This window comes from Zingiber officinale, chromosome 3B (genome assembly GCF_018446385.1).
Source record: "Zingiber officinale cultivar Zhangliang chromosome 3B, Zo_v1.1, whole genome shotgun sequence".
In the NCBI taxonomy this organism is placed as follows: Eukaryota; Viridiplantae; Streptophyta; class Magnoliopsida; order Zingiberales; family Zingiberaceae; genus Zingiber; species Zingiber officinale.
In genome coordinates this window covers 114,903,815-114,917,916 of record NC_055991.1, presented here as the reverse complement: position 1 = coordinate 114,917,916, position 14,102 = coordinate 114,903,815, and positions in this window count along the sequence as shown.

Here is a 14,102-nt window from a genome sequence, read left to right as displayed (position 1 = left end):
TATTTCTAAATGCAAAATCTTGTTCAAAGTTTTTTAGAAAATATTTTTAAGTTCAAAATCTTGTTTAAAGTATTTTAGAAAGCATTTCTAAGTTCAAAATCGTGTTCAAAGTTTTTTTTGGAAAATATTTCTAAGTTCAAAATCTTTTCCAAAATTTTTTGGAAAATATTTATTAGTTATTTTTTTTTACTTTGCCAACCATTCGTAAATTATCTTAATAAGTACTTAGGAAACCACTCTTACAATATTTTGAAAAGTTAGTATATTTGAAAATAACTTTGAAAATATCTTGGAATCTACTTTAAAGCCTTAAACTTTGAAATTATTTTACTTTCAAAACCTGTTATAAACTAGCAAGTTTTTGCCTGTTTTGAAAATGTTCTATCTTGATAAAGTCCTTAATTCTTACAAGATTTTGAAAAATGGTGTATTTTCAAAATGTTAAAACCCTTTGAAAGGTTTGAAATATTACTTAGAAATGTTTATTAAACCACCCTCCAATAGACCTGCAGATTTTTTTTTTTTAATTAATTTGACGATACTGTACTTACAAAAGTTTCATTACAACTTTCATAAGGTTCTACCGTTATCTATATTTATTTTGATGAATGACAAAAGGGGAGGGCGAAGGTTAAGTAAGAAAAAGACTTGAAAAATCTTAACTCTAAAAAAAATGATCAAGAGAATTAAACCACAATTGATCTTACTCGAGCTTCTTTTCTCTTGAATAAAATTATTACTATCTCAATTTTAATATATTTTTCTAACTCTAACACAAGTTGTCATTGCATCAAAAAAGGGGAGATTGTTGGTGTAGTTTGCACTAACGGTCTAACTCAGATTTTGATGAATGATAAGTGAGTTAAGTTAGGTATTTTTTGTGATCTAATTGCTTTACCAAGTGTGCAAAAGTTGACGAGTTTGGAGGACCTGACACCAGACTGAAATCCAACTAGGTCCACAGGACTCGATAGTTGGTGCAAGCCCAAATAGGTCAAATGGTCGACCTGATATTTTATGAAAAGTCCGGTTGGGTCCGTGAGACTTGACAACCGGCAAAAGTCCAATTGGGTTTGTGGACTTGACAACTGGCATGAAGACCTGGTGGGTCAAGAGTCTAGTCAACCGACTCTAAGTTGGTAAGTGAATGTAGGTCACTGGAGGAGAGTGATTCGGTGAAGGCGCGTCCTGGCTGAGGGACAACAGTCGTCAATCCAGTTTAGGCCCATTTTAGATTCCTAAATTGAGACCTAACTAGATCCTGGTCTCGGAGGAGACATGGTTTAATTACTACTCATCATTATTATGCTAACATTTGTGTTACCGGTTATTGGACTAACATTTTTTGCAAGGTAAAAGGAGCACAAAAGACCTCAGGTGAACAGTGCCCGAAGTGCCTTCAAGTAGTGGAGGTGCCTTCGCACTGTTCATGGAAGGCGACTTCCACAGGATCAAATTCAGACTTCATCATGGATAAGGTCTGGGTTGTTTGAGATTAGATTTGCCATATTAGAGGCACCTTCAAGGCTTTGGAAGGTGCCTTCCATGCTCAATAATAGGAGTGCTCATCCAAGCCATTATATCAATCACTGATACAATTGCTTTTGCACTTCCGATTGCTTCGGCTTCCTACTGTTGCTTCAAAGAAGTTTGTCTGCCATCGAGCTACACTTTTGAGTCAACCGATCATCTCCGACAAACCGACAGCAACGCACGAACACACCCAAATTGTTGGTAACTTTAATTGTGTTGCAAATTTCTCATATTACTATTTTTAAAGGGAAGTGTAGGCTGTTATACTGCCCCTATCTTGTATTTGATTACCTCTTCCAGTGGTTCTAGGAGAGGCATTTAGTGGATTTCCTATCAATAGGTCCGCGAGACCTGGGTCTTGGAGTAGGAGTCATCGAAGGCTCCGAACCAAGTAAAACCGATTAAGTTTTCCTTGTGTATTGCTTTTCTTTAAATCTTTCTACTGTGTAACTCTGTTTAACTTGATATTTTTGATGAACATGATTCAACACCCCCCTCTTATGATCCAACAATATAGACCCACAACATTTCTATTGGTACCATCTTGGAGAGTAGGGGAAGTCAAGACCGATATTCTTTTAACTCTATGAAGGTTTGATCACATTTATCATCCCATTTGAATTTTATCATTTTTCTTAATACCTTGAAGAAATGTAGTCTCTAGCCAATTGAATGGGATAAATTAGAATAATATTGTGATATGGCCCACCAACTGTTAAGCTTCTTTAATATTACGAGGGGGCATCATGTTATGGAGGGCCTGAACTTTCTCCACGTCGGCCTCAATTCCTCGTTCAGTGATAATATACTTTAGAATTTTCCCACTCTTGACTCCAAATAGACATTTATGAGGATTTAGCTTAAGACCATATTGGCTGAAGTGGCGCAGGTCTCCTCAATATTCAAGATGAGGGTATTAGTTTGTACAAATTTGATTAGAATATCATCAACGTATACCTTCACATTTCTCCCAATTTGATGCTTGAAAATCCAATCCATGAGTTGTTGGTAGGTTTCCCCTGTATTCTTCAAACCGAAACACATAATGGTGTAGCAAAACGTTCCATTGGAGCCAAGGGGATTTAGTGATACCCCTAGTAGACATCCAGCATACATATAATCTCATAGCCAATCGTAGCATCCACCAATTGGTCAATATAAGGAAGTGGATAGTAGTCTTTCGAGCAGGCTTGGTTGAGATCTTAGAAATCAATATAAATCCGCCACTTGCCTCCCGGTTTAGAGACCAACACCATGTTAGATGGCCAGGTCAAGAATTGAACCTTCCGTATGTACCCAACTCCTAATAGTTTACCTACCTCTACTTGAATCATTTAACTTTGCTTAGGTGAGAATTTCCACTTCCTCTGCCACACAAGTCGAACCTCCAACAAAGTGTTCAAGTAATGAACCATCATCGAGGGGGAGATTCCCGCCACTTCTTTGGGCAACCACGCGAAGACATCATGATTACGAGAGAGATAAGTAATCAATCTATCTCTAAGCTTTGACTCAAGATCGGTGGCCACTTGAACAACTCCTCCAAGTTGAGTAGGATGAATTTGTACCTCCTGATGATCCTCTTCGGGTTGAGTCACTGGTGACTTCTTGATGACTTGGAAGAAGGTACATTGAGTGCCATGAGCTTTTCAGGAATCTGCCTAGATTACATCCACGTAACATTTCTAAGCTTCTAATTGACTTCCTTTCACCTCATTGATCTAGCCATCCACCAGAATTTGATTTTTTTGATGGAATGTGGAGACCATAATTTGAAAAGCATTTAGCATCGATCACCCTAGTATAGCATTGTAAGCTGACTCAGTATTTCATCACCAGGAAAGATGTGCATCTAGTTCTCCTTGGATCTTCCCCTAAAGAAAGGGAAAGCTTGATCTGGCCTATAGGCTGTACCTGGTGCCCAGTAAACCCGAATAAAGAGGTGTTCACATGATGTAATTCTTCTTTGTCTAGCTGTAATTGATCAAAGGCATTTTTGAAAAGGATATTAACATAGCTGCCTATGTCTATGAATATTTGTTTGACTATATAATTGACTATAAGGGTCTGAATCACAAGGGCATTTTCATGAGGGATCTGTACTCCCTCCAAATCATTATGGCCAAAGATGATCACGGAACCGACACTGATACCTGACTAAAGCTGATCGTATAATTTTCTAATCAATGTCCGTGGGCCTTCTTGACTCGATTGGAATCACCATCTGTTAGTCCTCCAGAAATCATGTTAATCATCCCCAGAGGATCGACTTTGCTTCTGCCCTTGTCATTATTTTTCTCCTGGTCAGTCGAGTTTCATTATAGTCAAATATCGTCATTATTGGTACCCCAAGGTAGTTTTGATGTGATCAACCAAGTTAGGTTAGGTCCTGTTATGTTTAACCCTGTGTCTAAGTCTGTAGGAACTTAGGGGCACAGGACGTCGAGTAAAAGATGCAGCTAGTGAGAAGGACGACACGGGAGAGAGTCGATGGGCTCGGTGCGTCTGAGGAGCGAGGTGCTGTGGAAGAGTACGCAGGCAGACGAGAAGGAGGCACGCGACGTTTCCAAGGGACGAGAAGCCGGAGTGGAAGCTTGCTCGAGAAGGCCGAAAGTTGGGTTTGGGTGAGCCCTGTTTCGGATGGTCGAAATCACCCAAGTGAGCGGAACTGGAGCGGAAGACCTGGACCGAGGCGAACGGAACCGAAGAAGGAGGCCCGGACCAAAAGTCAGCAAAAGGCTGACTTCTAATGCCCGGGGTGCCCGGACTAGGTCGGGGCACCCGGACCAGTCCGGGGTGCCTGGAACCTGAGTTTTATCTAGATCAACGTGATTTTTAACAGTTACATCAAGAATAGATTTCTATCCCATTTCAGGCGCCCTGAGTAGGGCTATATAAATAGTCTTGCTCCCAGAAGCTAAGCAAGGAAAGAAACTATGAAACAACACTTGTACACTTTTACTTTTCTATTTAGCTCTTTGATTCTGTGTTGTCATTGCCGTAAAGAGGCTTCTCCACTTGAAGGAGAAATTAGTATGCTTTACTTCTTTGGATTAACAACCTCCCCGGTTGTAACCAAGTACATTCTTAGTGCCTCTGTCTTTTAGTTTCTTTATTATACTTATGCAAGTGTTAGATTTATAAATTTGTAAATCTGAGAAAGGTCTTTTTGTTTTGTTTTTGTGCAGGGGCTATTCACCCCCCCTCTAGCCAGCCTCCAATGGTCCTAACAAGTGGTATCAGAGCAGATTCACTTCAGGAGGACTAACCGCCGAACGAAGCACACGAGATGACCGAATCAAGCATCTACCCACCGAAGTTCGAGGGAGAATTCATGAGCTAAAAAAGAAAATAGAGGTATTTTTTAAAACCAATTTTGAATTACTTTTAATAATGAAATTCGGTTTTGTAGCACCTGAAGGTAAGGAAGTATACCAGTGGACGAAGTAGGAGCAGACCGACTTCGTGGTAAATGGAAAAGTAGAGTTCTATCTGTTGAGCGTCCTACCGCCACAAGAAGTCAACCGGATCAGTGCCTATAACTCAGCAAAGGAGCTTTGGGAGAAGTTCCTTGAGCTACACGAAGGGGCGTCTGAAGCCAAGCTCATGAGACAGGATTTGCTAAGGAACCAACTAAGTAACATAGAATTGGAAGCAGAAGAAACCGTTGCACATCTTCACTCAAGAATGAAGGAACTAATCACCGGACTCACGAATCTCAGAGAAAATGTAAGTAACCGAGATTCACTAAGGTACACGCTTAATGCATTTCCTAGAACTACCGAGTGGGCAACATTAGTAGATGCTTACTATATATCTAAAGATTTAGAATCTGTCATCTTAGAAGAAATATTTTCAACATTTGAAGTCCATGAAACGAGATGTGCAAATTCGAAGAAGGAGCCGAATCACAATATTGCCCTCAAGGCGAAGATGGATGAACTAGATTCAGAATCCTCTCTTGACAACGAAGAAACAGTGATGATGGTAAATCAATTTAAAAAGTTATTCGAATCTAGAAAATCTAACCATCTGCAGGGTAGAAAGAGAAGAAAAATCAGATGCTACCACTATAATAAAGAAGGGTATGTTAAAGACAACTGTCCTAAATTGAAGAACAAGAAGCCCGTCCAAATGAACAAGCACAAAAACTTGAAGGTGACGTGGGACAAAACATTGTCCGAATCAGAAGTTGAGGCCTTCTCCGGACTTACGTTAATGGCAAGTCATCAAGAAAATGAACACGAAGCAAGCTCGTCTAAAATGAGCATCGATAAAGGGAGAGCTACATCGGAAGAGAGCAGCAGTTCAGGGGGAGCTATGGATAACGAAATCGACAAGGTAAGTCATGTATGGTCTCTTCCTGCCAATAAATTATTCAAATTTGTTAAACTATTATCGAAAAACTGTTGTGCATTGGAGAAAGAAAATAAGGAATTAACTTTAGATAAATCTTGCTTATTAGAAGATTTTGAAAAATTAAAATTGGAAAATGATAAATTGAATACACAAGTAGAAAACTTTAAAAATCATATATGTTTAGCTGTTGAAACTTAAAATTTTAAAAGACTAAGCTGGTATCTTAGATTTTATAGGGGTCAAATTAGAAAATTTTTTAAAAGTTATGTGCCCCCAAAATTTAGGAAGGAACCTATATTGGGTTCCAAAAACTTGTATAAATTAAAGTTTAATTAGACTTAGGGCTTTAAGAGAGTAGATTAAATGTTTGATTTCCTTAATAGGATTTGTCTAGAAAATGGTTGTTGCTCCAATAACCAAGAAGGTCTAGTACCTTGCCACAGGCTGGAAGCCAATTAATGAAATAAAATATTTAATTGACTAACTGACAAAAGTATTTAAATATGATTAAATAATACTTTAAATAATTGTCAAAGTTACTCAAACATTCTTTTCTTGCATTTTTTAACTTAGAATTTTTTTTGTAAAACTTAAAGTTTTTAAAATTATCCATCTTACAAAGATTATATATATATATATTTTTTTTGTGTTAAAAACTAAAAAAAAATTTACCCTTAGACTTTTGAGGTACCCCAAATTTTATGTGATAAAAGGGGGAGAAGGAAAAAATTAAGTCTAGGGGGAGGTAGCTTAAAAAAAATTGCACTTAATTATAAAATTTATTACTTTTAGTTTATGTTGGCTTACCCTAACTTAACTTGGGTTGCTCACATCAAAAAGGGGGAGATTGTTGGTATCCCAAGGTAGTTTTGATGTGATCAACCAAGTTATGTTAGGTCATGTTATATTTAACCTTGTGTCTAAGTGTGCAGGAACTTAGGAGCATAGGACGTCGAGCAAAAGATGCAGCTAGCGAGAAGGACGACACGGAGAGAGTCGATGGGCTCAATGAGTCTAAGGGATGAGGTGCTACGGAAGAGTACGCAGGCAGATGAGAAGGAGGCGCACAACATTTCCGAGGGACGAGAAGCTAGAGTGGAAGCTTGCTCGAGAAGGCGGGAAGTTGGGTTTGGGTGAGCCCTATTTCGGATGGCCGAAATCACCCAAGCGAGCGGAACCGGAGTGGAAGACCCGGAACGAGGCGAGAAGAACTGAAGAAGGAGGCCCGGACCAAAAGTCAGCAAAAGGATGACTTTTGATGCCCGGGGCGCCCGGACCAGGTCGGGGCGCCCGGACTAGTCCGAGCGCCCGAAACCTAACTTTTATCCAGATCGACATGACTTTTGATCGTTGCATCAGAGATAGATTTCTATCTCATTCCAGGCGGCCCGAGCAGGGCTATATAAATAGCCATGCTCCCAGAAGCTAAGCAAGGAAAGAAATTGTGAAACAACACTTGTATGCTTTTAGTTTTCTATTTAGCTCTCTGATTCTGTGCTATCATTGCTGTAAAGAGGCTTCTTTACCTTAAGGAGAAATTAGTATGCTTTACTTTCTTGGATTAACAACCTCCCCGGTTGTGACCAAATAAATTCTTGGTGCCTCTGTCTTTTAGTTTCTTTATTATGCTTATGCAAGTGTTAGATTTATAAAGCTATAAATCCGAGAAAAGTTTTTTTGTTTTATTTTTTTGTAGGGGTTATTCACCCTCCCCCCTCTAGTCGGCCGCCAATGGTCCTAACAGCCATGACTATACTTTAACGAACTAGAGCAGTGCTGCAATCCCCGCCTCACATCTGTCTTTGGTCCACTGTGTTGTGGGCAATGGATTATGACCCACCTTCCTTCGCTCAGCCACAAGTCGTAGTTCCCGAGCGTACTATTGGCATTCTTGGGGGGAATGAGTGTTTGACTGATGAAAGTCATAGTAGGGTTCTGTTATAAATTCCTAACTGGGTCCTCTAGTCGGGTTAGCTTCCACTATCTGCAAAGTTCTCTTCCCTTTGTGATTCATGAAATCCTGATTCCGCAAGGAGGGAGAAGTGCCCTTCGATCTACTTGAGTGGGAGTCAAGGTTTGAGCTAGTACCTTCTTCCTTTTGACAAATTAAGCTTCTTCTACTTGAACATATTTAGTAGCTCAAGATTGTAATATGTCAAAATCAACCGGGGGATTTTTCACTAGGGATCTAAAGAAATCCTTGTCGATTAAGCCCTGAAAAAATGCATTGACCTGTACTGCTGGGGTAACCAAGAGTGCATTCATGGCTAGTCTGTTGAACCTTTGTAGGTAGTCTTTTAAGGACTCTTTGGGCTTTTGTCTAAGGGTGAACAGATCATGACACTCCAACAAAAATGTTAAAAGATAACAAATTTTATCTATTGTTATAGGCTCTTTAAAATCATTGTAATTGATAGTGTTGTTAAATGTATGGTAAAAGACAACGGTTTAAAATTATTGTCTTTGAACACAATAGATAACAAGCATGCAGCAGTTTTAAACTGTTATCTTTTAATATCAAAGATAATAGTTTTGCAACGGTTAAAAATCGTTGTAATTAGTAGTTTTGCAACAATTTTAATAGCACACAATAGATATTTTTGATAACAAATAAACATCGTTGTCTTTCTTCAAGATTTAGTTTAAAACTATTGTCTTTAAATACTTTAAACAACGGTTAAAAAACAGTTGTCTATCTTGATTAGAAAATGCATTGCGAATGGATAAAAACTGTTATCAGATAATAATTTTTTCACGCAATATTTCAAAAACGTTATCTTTGATAAGAAACATCTATGGTTATAAATAGTTATGTTTATAAGAAAAACTATTATATATTTACAATATATATATATATATATATATATATATATATACATTCATTTCAATATACATATACATCTTGTCCTAACAAAAAACTGTTATCTAAGTACACAACTTATATACATTCACTTAAGTTAAGTTTAGAAACTTCTACAATTACTATAAGTATCCCAAACATGACCACAAGTATCCAATCATGACAACCACAAAAGATGAGACCATAAAATTATGTTTATACAGAAGCATATCATAACCATGCTTTCTCTGATCCCCTTTTTTGCATATTGATCATCGAATGTAGAATTTTAGAGATTTGTAAACCATGCTTTCTCCCTTTTCTGTAAAAAAAATGATCAAAGTTCTGTGTACCATAAAAGATCACACATAAGAGCCTCATAGGGAACTTCTTGCACACGATCAAAATTCTATATGCCATCAAGTAATATGCATCATGTAGACATAAATTTTTTTATTTAGCCTATAACAACAACAAAATATAATCAGTTCATAAGAACCATGATAAATTAAGTTCCATTTAAAAGGTACTAACTAAACAAGACAATTCATCAACTATAAAAAGATATTCAAGTTTGCAACATCTATTTTAACAAGAATCAATGACTAAATAAAGCAACCATTAGTTTGCAAGTAGCTTAAAACAACCAAAAATGAAATAGACAAGTAACTATTGGACCGTTACGGCCGGCTAGAAGGGGGGGGGGGGGGTTGGATAGCCTGCAAAAATAAAAAACAAACAACCCTTCCTCGAACTCTTTAAACTAACACTTGCATAAAATAAAAATAATAAATAAAATCAGAAAAGTAAAAGGCACACCGAGATTTACTTGGTTACAACCGGGGAGGTTGTTAATCCAAGGAAGATTAAGCACTAAAAACTCCTTTAGGCGGAGAAGCCTCTTACAACGTTGAAGCGCAGAAACAGAAGCTTAACTATAACTCTAAAGCATACAAGCGTTGGAAATGATTGTTTGGAGTTCGTTGAAATGCTTCTGGACCAAGGCTATATTTATAGCCTTGGTCGGGGCGCCCTGAGGGTTCCAGGCGCCCTGGGGGGATAAAATTTATCCCCCAACGTTCAGATCGAGATAATTCTCGATCTGGTCAAAATCAATGGTCCGGGCGCCTCAGACTGCTCCAGGCGCCCCGGACAGTTCCGGGCGCCCCGGACCCTAAGTCAACTCTGGTTGACTTTTTTCATCTCGGTCCGGGTCTTCAACTCCGATTCCGCTCGCTTGGGTAATCTCTGCCATCCGGAAAAGGGCTCACCCGAACCCAGGTTCCGGTCTTCTCGAGCAGACTTCCCTCCGGCTTCTCGTCCCTTAGAATTGCCGCGTGTTTCCTTCTCGTCCATCAGTGTACTCATCCGCAGACTTCGTCCCTCGGTCGCACCCCATGCCGACCTTCTCGCTAGTTGCGTCTCTTGCTCCTCGAGCAATCTTCCGCTCCATCTTTCATCCCTCGAAATCACCGCACGCTTCCTTCTCGTCCGCCGGTGTACTCTTCCGCAGCACCTCGTCCCTCGGAGGCACCGCGTGTTGTCCTTCTCGCTAGCTGCGTCTTCCGCTCGAGTACTTGTGCTCCTAAGCTCCTGCACACTTAGACACAAGGTTAGAAACACACAGGACCTAACTTAACTTGTTGATCACACCCAAACAACCTTGGGATTCCAACAGTAACAACTTACTATTTTAGGCAGTAGATGTCACTAAAAAGTAAGGGGAAAAAAAAGAGCACACAAACATACAATACACAAACAGGATAAATAAGATACTAGACGTAGAAAATAGAGCACATGTACAAAAATTTGGCACGTGTACAGAAAATAGAGCACATGTACACAAACATATAGATTCATGGATCCCTATCAAAAAACAAAAATCTAAGAAACCTTGACCAACAAATCCTGGTTATGTAAAACAAGTTAAAATTACATCAGTAAGGATCCTTTTAGTTTGAGCAACAAAAAGATAATAGTATTTAAAATGCAAAAAATAAGATAATAAAAAGGCTCCAAATCTACATAATCTCAGCAACAATATGACTACAATTAATGTATTAAAAGAATATTGTCAAATTGGAAAGTATCAAATGCTGAGTGAATATGACTACACTTAATGTATTAGATGGAGTATCCAAACCAATTCCTACACATGAATTATTAATTAAATAAGCTCTAAACTATAAGAGAATATTTTTACAAATTTACCCTTAATTCCTTGCTTTTCTTTGCCAAGGCCTTCACCTTCTTCCTAGCCCTACAAGAACAATCATGACAAGTTATTCTACTAAACAAATATTGTGTTCAACCAGATCATTAGTTGTTGTTTCAACAATATTGAAGGATTTGCATCTGCATTGTTAACCAAAGCTACTTTATCTAATTTTGAAAATAAACTGAAGTAGGTTTATATAAAGAAAACAGAATGAATCATTGCAGTATGATGGCTAAGCACATGACATCTCTTTTTCAATTCATACGTTTTGCCTCATTGATTGCCAGATGATAGGGTGAATATGAGTTTAGCTTACAAAGAACAAAGTTAGGTAAAAAAACTCTAGAGATTTTGTAGAAAAGGAGAACTACAAGCAAACATTGAAACATTGTCTTCTCTTTTACATGCCATCTAAAGATGGGAACAAAATGACAATAGAGTTATCTCTGGCAAACAATAAAAAAACACTAACTCATAGGAAAGCATGATAAAATAGATCAACAATTGATGGAGGCATTATCTGATACATATATGATCAACACAGAACTCAATTTCAATTCACATGAATGATCTATCAATTTATCACCAATGAGTAGCAATCAACCTATTTCACTTGGCATTTTTTTTTAAAGATGCATCATTTCATGTATTTTTAAAGATAGTCTTTTATCTAGTACTATAAATCATCTCATATATCCATTTGTAATCCTTGAACAATTATCAAGTAGTCTTCAGTTAAAAATTATTAAATCCTAAAATGTGTCAAATGGATCAGTATAAATAGGACTAACCAAATAATAGAGTGAAACCTTAGGTGAAATGTACGTAGATCTATCGAAGTACTTCCTAGTCACACCTCTAAGGTTCGAATACAGTGTCACATAGTATGTAGTTGTTGCTCCCTGTAATCATCCATACAAATCTATTATCATTTCATTTCTTGAATCGTTTAGAAATTTACAAGAAGCCAAAACAACAAAAATATCATATATCTTTCATAGTGCACATGGAACTTGCCTCTAATTGGTCTTGAAGTCATTTTTGCACCTTCATCTATATTTTGAGTGCTTCAGTAATTTGTATCTCACTAAAACAAGAATATGATAATTAAAGAGAAGAATTTTTTTTATTTTTTAAAATAGATAAAATAAGATTCTGTATAAGTTGTCATTAATCTGTTAAAATGAGTTAGATGTGTAAAAAAACAAAATATGTCAATAACACATCAACAAGAATATTCACTCAAAAAAGAGTGAAGGTAAAAAAGGAGAAGAAAAAAAAAAGGTGAGGCATAAACTACGTAGTTATGAAGTATAAAGAAATAATATGAAAGAAAAATACTAATTTTGATATATTTTTCCATTCTCAAGTTATGAAGGACAAGTTCCCATATCATATATTCAACCAATGGTTTAGAATATCATGATGGCTTCCTCACGCACTTCAAAAGATCAAATGGTCACAATTAATTTTCATGAGAACAACAAATTAATATACAACGAAGAATAATAAGAAAACAAAAGATCCATTTTTTCTCCTTCATCACTATCATGTTTTTGGAGGTTCTTACATTGGAGTAAGCAATAGATTGGAACTTATTGATTCCTTTGTGTGGTCGAACGTCTTCAATGTTATAGCTGAGGGGGACAGGAGCTTCATACTGTAACGAACTACTACTACTAGACTTTTCCCCACCTTTTGACTCCATTAATTCATGAAAAATATCTGAAAAAGAAGAGACTAAACCATAAGTAGATTGAATCAAATGAGAACACAAAAACTGAAGATATAAAATAAATAATTTTTAATCATCAAAGAGACAAGTAATCATAAATGTTAATCAATTACTATGTCCTAAGAAAAAAACAGCCACATCAAACGATGATCCAAGACGAAGGATAATACATTGACACAAGTTTACAAAACTAAACAAACGAATATATTTAACAAATAACAAAAGCATCAACGTAGAAGCAAACGATAGAAATCCTTAAAATAAACAAAATCCTACATTCTATACAATGCACTAGAAATAAACCATTGCACAAGAAAAAAGATCGCCACAAATCCAGATTAACCGATAACACATTAAGAGAAGAACAAAAAAATTAGGGAAAATAACAAGTTGAGGATCCACAATGTTAATCGAAGAACAAAAGAATGGGTTAGAAAACAACAGAAGAAGATTTGAAGACAAATAAAAGAGCATTGCATAACTCAAATTTATCACAAGAAAACGTATGATCTAAAGGCCTAATGAGTCGATTGCTACTTCGCCTATATGTTCCCGAATGAGTCCAAGTATGGAAGCTTGGCATGGGAAGTCGGAGAGGGCTCGACAGCTCGTTCTCCGGACTAGGTCAGAGAGGGCTCGGGAGCTCGTTCTCTGGACCAGGCGAAGTCGGAGAGGGCTCGGTAGCTCGTTCTCCGGACCAGGTCAGAGAGGGCTCGGGAGCTCGTTCTCTGGACCGGACGAAGTCGGAGAGGGCTCAGTAGCTCGTTCTCCGGACTAGGTCAGAGAGGGCTCGGGAGCTCGTTCTCTGGATCAGACATGAAAGTCGGAGAGGGCTCGGTAGCTCGCTCTCCAGACTAGATCAGAGAGGGCTCGATAGCTCGTTCTCAAGACCAGGAAGGCCTTAGGATTTAGGGATGTGATCCTCTAAATCCACATGGGCATTGGATCGGTCAGCAGACTGATCCAGTGATACTATGGGTTTTCTGATCGGTCTGGTGACCGATCAGTAACCAAACAGTGGCTCACTGTAAGTAATCTGATCGGTCACCAGATCGATCAGGAAACGATTAGGAGGCAGAGAAGGTAGGGGGATCGGTCTGTGGACTGATCCACCTATAGCCTGATCGGTCCACAGACCGATCAGGCTTCGGAACCGACACTCACAGATAGTTGGGGATCGGTCTGGGGACCGATCAGACTAGGGCCTGATCGGTCCACAGACCGATCAGGGACCTCCTGGACCGATCAGGATGGAGCTTGATCGGTCCAGGCCTAGCCGTTGCGACACAACGGTTATCTCTGCTTCGTCTGTTTTCGTCTGTTCTTTTTCGCAGGAGATACCAGATGATATAAGGCCTCTACAGTAAAGAACGAAAACAATACTGAAAGAACTTCTTCTGCTAATTATTCTTCTTCCT